Raw genomic sequence first — 10,224 nt, 5'->3', positions numbered from 1 at the left:
TACAGCTTGACGATGATCTCGGCCTTCTTGATCCAGCAAGAGAGACGGAGAGGTAGAAGAGTTCTCCGGCAGCGTGACGGCGCTCCGGAGGTTGGTGATGATCTTGTCTCAGCAGGGCTCCGCCCGAGCTCCGCAGAAACGCGATCTAGAGGAAAAACTGTGGAGGTATGTGGTCGGGCAGCCGTGAGAAAGTCGTCTCAAATCTGCCCTAAAAGCTCCATATATATAGGAGGAGGGAGGGGGATCTTGCCTTGGGGTCCAAGGGACCCTCAAGGGGTCGGCCGAGCCAAGGGGGGGAGGACTCCCCCCCAAACCGAGTTGGACTTGGTTTGGTGGGAGGAGTCCCCCTCCCTTCCCACTTCTTCCCTCTTTTTTTTTCTTTTTCCTTTGATTCCTTTTCTTGGCGCATAGGCCCACTTGGGGCTGTCCCACCAGCCCACTAAGGGCTGGTGTGTCTCCCCAAAGCCTATGGGCTTCCCCGGGGTGGGTTGCCCCCCCGGTGAACTCCCAGAACCCATTCGTCATTCCCAGTACATTCCCGGTAACTCCGAAAACCTTCCGGTAATCAAATGAGGTCATCCTATATATCAATCTTCGTTTCCGGACCATTCCGGAAACCCTCGTGACGTTCTTGATCTCATCCGGGACTCCGAACAACATTCGGTAACCAACCATATAACTCAAATACGCAAAACAACGCCGAACCTTAAGTGTGCAGACCCTGCGGGTTCGAGAACTATGTAGACATGACCCGAGAGACTCCTCGGTCAATACCCAATAGCGGGACCTGGATGCCCATATTGGATCCTACATATTCTACGAAGATCTTATCGTTTGAACCTCAGTGCCAAGGATTCGTATAATCCCGTATGTCATTCCCTTTGTCCTTCGGTATGTTACTTGCCCGAGATTCGATCGTCGGTATCCGCATACCTATTTCAATCTCGTTTACCGGCAAGTCTCTTTACTCGTTCCGTAATACAAGATCCCGCAACTTACACTAAGTTACATTGCTTGCAAGGCTTGTGTGTGATGTTGTATTACCGAGTGGGCCCCGAGATACCTCTCCGTCATACGGAGTGACAAATCCCAGTCTTGATCCATACTAACTCAACTAACACCTTCGGAGATACCTGTAGAGCATCTTTATAGTCACCCAGTTACGTTGCGACGTTTGATACACACAAAGCATTCCTCCGGTGTGAGTGAGTTATATGATCTCATGGTCACAGGAACAAATACTTGACACGCAGAAAACAGTAGCAAAAAAATGACACGATCAACATGCTACGTCTATTAGTTTGGGTCTAGTCCATCACATGATTCTCCTAATGATGTGATCCCGTTATCAAGTAACAACACTTGCTTATGGCCAGGAAACCTTGGCCATCTTTGATCAACGAGCTAGTCAACTAGAGGCTTACTAGGGACAGTGTTTTGTCTATGTACCCACACAAGTATTGTGTTTCCAATCAATACAATTATAGCATGGATAATAAACGATTATCATGAACTAAGAAATATAATAATAACTAATTTATTATTGCCTCTAGGGCAATAATAAATTAGTTATTATTATATTTCTTTGTTCATGATAATCGTTTATTATCCATGCTATGATTGTATTGATTGGAAACACAGTGCATGTGTGGATACATAGACAAAACACTGTCCCTAGTAAGCCTCTAGTTGACTAGCTCGTTGATCAAAGATGGTCAAGGTTTCCTGACCATAGGCAAGTGTTGTCACTTGATAACAGGATCACATCATTAGAAGAATCATGTGATGGACTAGACCCAAACTAATAGACGTAGCATGTTGATCGTGTCATTTTGTTGCTACTGTTTTCTGCGTGGCAAGTATTTGTTCCTATGACCATGAGATCATATAACTCACTGACACCGGAGGAATGCTTTGTGTGTATCAAACGCCGCAACGTAACTGGGTGACTATAAAGATGCTCTACAGGTATCTCCGAAGGTGTTTGTTGAGTTAGTATGGATCGAGACTAGGATTTGTCACTCCGTGTGATGGAGAGGTATCTCGGGGCCCACTCGGTAATACAACATCACACACAAGCCTTGCAAGCAATGTGACTTAGTGTAAGTTGCGGGATCTTGTATTACGGAACGAGTAAAGAGACTTGCCGGTAAACGAGATTGAAATAGGTATGCGGATACTGACGATCGAATCTCGGGCAAGTAACATACCGAAGGACAAAGGGAATGACATACGGGATTATATGAATCCTTGGCACTGAGGTTCAAACGATAAGATCTTCGTAGAATATGTAGGATCCAATATGGGCATCCAGGTCGCACTATTGGATATTGACCGAGGAGTCTCTCGGGGCTTGTCTACATAGTTCTCGAACCCGCAGGGTCTGCACACTTAAGGTTCGACGTTGTTTTATGCGTATTTGAGTTATATGGTTGGTTACCGAATGTTGTTCGGAGTCCCGGATGAGATCACGGACGTCATGAGGGTTTCCGGAATGGTCCGGAAACGAAGATTGATATATAGGATGACTTCATTTGGTTACCGGAAGGTTTTCGGGCATTACCGGTAATGTACCCGGAATGACGAATGGGTTCTGGATCTTCACCGGGAGGGGGGACCACCCACCTGGGAGGGCCCAAGGACCTTGGGGGTGGCGCACCAAGTAGTTGGGGTCAGCCCAAGGCTGTATTGCGCAAGAGAGAAAGAAAAACCAAAAGAAGAGAAAGAGAAAAAAAAGAGAAAGGTGGGAAAGAAGAGAAGGACTCCACCTTCCAATCCTAGTTGGACTAGGATTGGAGGAGGACTCCTCCTCCCCTTGGTGGCGCAGCCCTTGGGGCTCCTTGAGCCTCAAGGCAAGCCTCCCCTCCCCTCCTCCTATATATATGGAGCTATTAGGGCTGATTTGAGACAACTTTTGCCACGGCAGCCTGACCACATACCTCCACGGTTTTACCTCTAGATCGCGTTTCTGCGGAGCTTGGGCGGAGCCCTGCTGAGATTAGATCACCACCAACCTCCGGAGCGTCGTCACGCTGCCGGAGAACTCATCTAACTCTCCGTCTCTCTTGCTGGATCAAGAAGGCCGAGATCATCATCGAGCTGTACGTGTGCTGAACGCGGAGGTGCCGTCCGTTTGGCACTAGATCGGAGCGGATCGTGGGACGGATCGCGGGACGGTTCGTGGGACGGTTCGCGGGGCGGATCGAGGGACGTGAGGACGTTCCACTACATCAACCGTGTTTCTTAACGCTTCTGCTGTGCGATCTACAAGGGTACGTAGATCTGAAATCCCCTCTCGTAGATGGACATCACCATGATAGGTCTTCGTGCGCGTAGGAAATTTTTTGTTTCCCATGCGACGTTCCCCAACATAGGTGCCACAGGAACAACTTCCTGCGCCCTGCTACACTCACTGGTTGAAGTGATGGTTCAGTAACCTCGTCAAGTTTCCACCATTGTCCCACTCGATTCTTTCGAGAGAAACTTCTCCTCGAGAAATGACCCGTTTCTAGAAACAAACACTTTGCTTCTGTATCTGAGATAGGAAGTATACCCAACTGTTTTGGGTGCCCTATGAAGACGCATTTATCCGCTTTGGGTTCGAGCTTATCAGGCTGAAACTCTTTCACATAAGCATCGCAGCTCCAAACTTTTTATAAACAACAACTTAGGTTTCTCTAAACCATAGTTCATACGGTGTCATCTCAAACGGAATTACGTGGTGCCCTATTTAAAGTGAATGTGGTCATCTCTAATGCCTAACCCATAAACGATAGTGGTAATTTGATAAGAGACATCATAGTATGCACCATATCTAATAGGGCACGACTATGACATACGGACACACCACCATACTATGGTGTTTCACGTGGCATGAGTTGTGAAACAATTTTCAGGTGAAACATTTTTCACATTTTCTTAAGTGTTTACCAAACTCGCAACTCATATATATATATATATATATATATATATATATATATATGTGTGTATATATGTATACACACATATATGTATATATATATATATATATATATATATATATATATATATATATATATACCTCCACGATCACATCGTAGACATACTATCCTCTTGTAACGATGATCCTCAACTTCACTCTAAAATTACTTGAACCTTTCAATAATTGAGACTTGTGTTTCATCAAGTAAATATACTAGTATCTACTCAAATCATCTGTGAAGTAAGAACATAATGATATCCACTGCGTGCCTCAGCACTCATTGGACTGCATACATCAAAATGTATTACTTCCAACAAGTTACTTTCTTGTTCCATATCACTTGAAAATGAGGTCTTCAGTCATCTTGCCCATGTGGTATGATTTGCAAGTATCAAGTGATTCAAAATCAAGCGAGTCCAAATGATCCATCTGCATGGAGTTTCTTCATGCGTTTATACCAATAGACATGGTTCACATGTCTCAAACTTTTCACAAATGAGTGAGTCCAAAGATCTATCAGCATGCATCTTCTTCATGTGTCTTATACCAATATGACTCAAGTGGCAGTGCCAAAAGTAAGCGGTACTATCATTACTACTTAATATCTTTTTGACATCAATATTATGAACATGTGTATCTCTACGATCGAGATGCAATAAACCATTTATTTTAGGTGCAAGACCATTGAAGGTATCATTCAAGTAAACAGAATAACCATTATTCTTTTAAATGAATAACCTTATTGCAATAAACATAATACAATCATGTCTATGCTCAACGCAAACATCAAATAACAATTATTTAGGTTTAACACTAATCCCGATGGTAGAGGGAGCGTGCGATGTTTGATCACATCAACCTTGGAAACACTTCCAACACACATCATCACCTCGCCTTCAGCTAGTCTCCGTTTATTCCGTAGCTTTTATTCCGAGTTACTAACACTTAGCAACTGAACCGGTATCTAATACACTGACGCTACTGGGAGTACTAGTAAAGTACACATCAATATCATGTATATCTAATATACTTTTGTCGAGTTTGCCATCCTTCTTATCTACCAAGCATCTAGGACAATTCCTCTTCAGCGACTGTTCCCCTCATCACAGAAGCACTTAGTCTCGGGTTTGGGTTCAACTTTGGGTCTTTTCACTAGAGCAGCAACTCGTTTGCCGTTTCATGAAGTTTCCCTTCTTGCCCTTGCCCTTCTTTAAACTAGTGGTTTTACTAACCATCAATAATTGATGCTCCTTTTCGATTTCTACTTTCGCGGTGTCAAACATCATGAGTAGCTCAAGGATCATCATACCTATCCCTGATATGTTATAGTTCATCACGAAGCTCTAGTAGCTTGGTGACAATGACTTTGGAGAACTATCACTATCTCATTTGGATGATCAACTCCCACTCGATTCAAGTGATTGTAGCACTAGACAATCTGAGCACATGCTCAATGATTGAGCTTTTCTCCCTTACTTTGTAGTGTCGGAGGTCTCATACCTCTCAACCTGGGCATGAACAAGAAATCCCAATTTCATCTTTTGGAACATCTCATATGTTCTGTGACGTTCAACTCATCTTCGGTGCCTCAATTCTAAGCCATTAAGTATTACACACTGAACTACCATGTAGTTATCAAAAACATGTATGTCAGATGTTCACAACATCCACAGACGACGTTTGGGGTTCAACACACCGAGCGATGCATTAAGGACGTAAGCCTTGTGTGCAGCAATGAGGACAATCCTCAGTTAATGGACCCAGTCCGCATAATTGGTACTATCATCTTTCAACTAAGTTTTCTTTGGGAACATATCAAAAACCGCAGAGCTATATCGCAAGTTATAACATAATTTTTAAAGACCTTTTGACTATGTTCATGATAATTAAGTTTATCTAATCAAATTATTCAATGAACTCCCAATTAGATCGACATCCCTCTAGTCATCCAAGTGAAACATGATCCACGTCGACTAGCCCGTGTCCGATCATCATGTGAGATGGACTAGTCATCTATGGTGAGCATCTTAATGCTGATCGTATCATCCAGACGACTCATGTTCGACCTTTCGGTCTCCCGTATTCCGAGGCCATGTATGTACATGCTAGGCTCCTCGAGTCAACCTAATTGTTTTGTGTGTGTAAATCTGCCTTACACCCATTGTATGCGAATGTTAGAATCTATCACACCCGATCATCACGTGGTGCTTCGAGACAATGATCCTTCGCAACGGTGCACACTTAGGGGAATACATATCTCAAAATTTTAATGAGGGATCATCTTATCTTTGCTACTGTTGTTCTAAGAAATAAGATGAAAAACATGATAAACATCACATGCAATCATATAGTGACATGATGTGGCCATTACCATCTTGCTCCTTTGATCTCCATCCTCGGGGCATGATCATCATTGTCACCGGCATGACACCATGATCTCCATCATTGTGTCTCTGTGAAGTCGTCAAGCCAACTATTACTTCTACTACTATAGATGACGTTTAGCAATAAAGTAAAGTAATCACATGGCTTTGCATCCCATACAATAAATTAAGACAACTCCTATGGCTCCTGCCGGTTGTCATACTCATCGACATGCAAGTCGTGAATCCTATTACAAAAACATGATCAATCTCATACATCACATATGTAACATCACATCCTTTTGGCCATATCACATCACATAGCATACCCTGCAAAAACAAGTTAGACGTCCTCTAATTGTTGTTGCAAGTTTTACATGGCTGATTAGGGTTTCTAGCAAGAACGCTTCTTACCTACGTGATAGCCACAACGTTGATATGACAATGCTATTTACCCTTCATAAGGACCCTCTTCATCTAATCTGATCCGACTAAAGTGAGAGGGACAGACTATGCACCTTATGCAACAATTGCATGTCGGTCGGTGGAACCAGGCTCACGTAAGTTACGTGTAAAGTCGGTCCGGGCCGCTTCATCCCACGATGCCGCCGAATCAAGATAAGACTAGTAACGACAAGCAGTTGACAAAATCAGCGCCCACAACTTTTGTGTTCTACTCGTGCATAGAATCTACGCATAGAACCTTGGCTCAGATGCCACTGTTGGGGAACGTAGTAATTTCAAAAAAAAATTCCTACGCCACGCAAGGATATATCTAGGAGAAACCAGCAATGAGCAAAGGGGTAGATGTAACGCCCCGGACACACCCGCCGGTGGTCGTTACTCCTGGCGGGATCTAGACTGGCCCCACATATGTCGAGCACGCTTAACCTGGGAGTTCTGTTCGAATGGGCTCCCGGAAAAGAAGGAATTCCTTATTGATATGAGTAGTACACCCCGGACACACCCGTCGGTGGTCGTTACTCCTGGCGGGATCTAGACTGGCCCCACATATCAATACTAGTCTTTTCTGCGCACTTTGTCCTCACTCATGCGCACCCGGGATGAACTTCCCGGTCGGTCATCCATCCTAGAACTACTCCAAGCCGAGCACGCTTAACCTAGGAGTTCTGTTCGAATGGGCTCCCAGAAAAGAAGGAATTCCTTATTGATATGAGTAGTCTATCATCCCTAATAAGCCAGGCTATCACATAGCTCTGATACCAAACTTGTAACGCCCCGGGCACACCCGCCGGTGGTCGTTACTCCTGGCGGGATCTAGACTGACCCGACATATCAATACTAGTCTTTTCTGCGCACTTTGTCCTCACTCATGCACCCGGGATGAACTTCTCGGTCGGTCACCCATCCTAAACTACTCCAAGCCGAGCACGCTTAACCTGGGAGTTCTGTTCGAATGGGCTCCCGGAAAAGACGGAATTCCTTATTGATATGAGTAGTCTATCATCCCTAATAAGCCAGGCTATCACAGTAGAGCATCTTCATACATTTGAAGATCGCTAAGCGGAAGCGTTGCTAGAACGCGGTTGATGGAGTCGTACTTGTAGCGACTCAGATCACGGTGGATTCCGATCTATGCACCGAACAACAGTGCCTCCACGTTCAAGACACGTGCAGCCTGGTGACGTCTCCAATGCCTTGATCCAGCAAGGAGGGAGGAGAGGTTGAGGGAGAGCTCCGTCAGCACGACGACGTGGTGATAGTGGAGCTGCGTGGTATTCTGACAGGGCTTCGCCAAGCACTACGGAGGACGAGGAGGAGGAGGAGTAGGGCTGCGCCGAGAGAGAGAGAGAGAGAGAGAGAGATTGTGTCTCAAAACAGCCCCAAACCCTCCAGTATATATAGGAGGAGAGGGAGGAGGGTGCCCACCCTTAGGGTTTCCACCCTAAGGGGTGCGAAAACCCTAGATGGGTGGAGGGGTGGCGCCCTAGGGTGGGCTTTGGGCCAAGGCAGCCCCTCCTCGCCTAGGGTTTAGCCCCTTAGCCCCTTGTTGCGCCTTGGGCCCTTAGTGGTGGCACACCAGCCCACCTAGGGGATGGTTCCCATCCACTTTTGGCCCATTTAGCACTTTGGCGCTGTTGGCCCTTCCCAGCGGACTCTCGGAGCCCTTCCGGTGGTCCCGGTACATTACTGGTGACACCCGAAACACTTCCGGTGATCAAATCCTCACTTCCTATATATGAATCTTTACCTCTGGACCATTCCGGAACTCCTCGTGACGTTTGGGCTCTCAGCCGGGAATCTGAACAACTTTCGATAACCACATACACTATTCCCATATAACCCTAGTGTCATCGAACCTTAAGTGTGTAGACACTACGGGTTCGGGAAGCATGCAGACATGACCGAGACACCTCTCTGGTCAATAACCAACAACGGGGTCTGGATATCCATGTTGGTTCCCGCATGTTCCACGATGATCTCATCGGATGAACCATGATGTCGGGGATTCAATCAATCCCGTATGCAATTACCTTTGTCTACCGGTATGATACTTGCCCGAGATTCGATCATCGGTATCCCTATACCTTGTTCAATCTCATTACCGGCAAGTCTCTTTACTCGTTCCGTAACACATCATTGATAACCCACAAGTGTAGGGGATCACAAAAGTTTTCTCGGGTAAGATAACCCAATTTATTGATTCGGCACAAGGGGAGCCAAAGAATATTTATAAGCTTTAACAGTTGAGTTGTCAATTCAACCGCACCTGAAATATACTTGCTTGACAATGAAATATTAGTAGCAACGGTGATATGGAAGCGATGGTGGCAACGTAAATAATAGTGACAAAGAAGCGAAAGTAAAACAACTTGTGACCAGCAGGATTAAAACATTGTAGGCTAGGGAGATGGATGGTTGGTCATGGATGAGAGATATCATGTATTTAACTTGGGTAAAGGCACATAGGAAAGTAATGATCATCTAGGCATATATCAAACATTAGGCATATATCCCGAGGTAGTCGTGCGTGCTTGCAATAAGAACTTGCACAACATCTTTTGTCCTACCATCCCGCTATCAACGGGGCCAAAAGGAACTTATGGAGATTAAGGTGCTCCTGTCAAATAGCACCGGAACAAAGCATTAACAACTAATGGATACATGGAATCCTCAAACAATATTCTATCCCCTTTGGTGTCCCAAGCTGTCACCATTGGGATCGCCGGTTCCGGACTATAATAAGTGCATACTACTCATAGATAGGATCTAGAACACAAATATATTCATCAAAACATAAGTTATTTAGATCTGAAATCATGGCACTCGAGCCCAAAGTGACAAGCATTAAGAGTAACAAGTAGTAGCAAAGATGATAAACACCATAGTAGATGATATGCAACATGCCCCCAACAATCCGACGAACTATTACATGATCTAACTCATCCAATCTCTCCCATTCTCTTCACCTACATCAGGGAATTACTCACACATGATGGGAGAAGCCATGGAAGGATGATGGAGTGGTGATGGTGATGACGATGGCGACGATTTCCCCTCTCTGGAGGCCAAAACAGCCTCCAGATTAGCTCTCCGAAGAAGAAACGAGGGTGGCGGCGGTTCCGCGTTGAGAACTTGCAAAACGACTTCTGTTCTGGGATTTCTGCGTCACGGGTAAAAATAGGAGCCAAAATAGGGCACCAGAGGGGTGGCCCCCAACCAGGCGGCCTCTTGGCGCGGCCAGGGGGCAGGCCGCGCTAGCAGGTCGCATGGGGGCCCTGTGGCTCCCCTGTGGCCCATCTTCTGGTCCATGGTTCCTCCTGGTGCGTGGATTTTCTCTATTTTTATGGGAATTTTTTGGGACGTCTAAATATCCATTTTCCTGCGCACAAGAAAACCATACAAGCAGCTCTGCTGAAAACAGCGTTAGTCGGGGTT

The sequence above is a fragment of the Hordeum vulgare genome, chromosome 7H (genome assembly GCF_904849725.1).
Source record: "Hordeum vulgare subsp. vulgare chromosome 7H, MorexV3_pseudomolecules_assembly, whole genome shotgun sequence".
Lineage (NCBI taxonomy): Eukaryota > Viridiplantae > Streptophyta > Magnoliopsida > Poales > Poaceae > Hordeum > Hordeum vulgare.
This window is presented reverse-complemented; position numbering follows the sequence as displayed.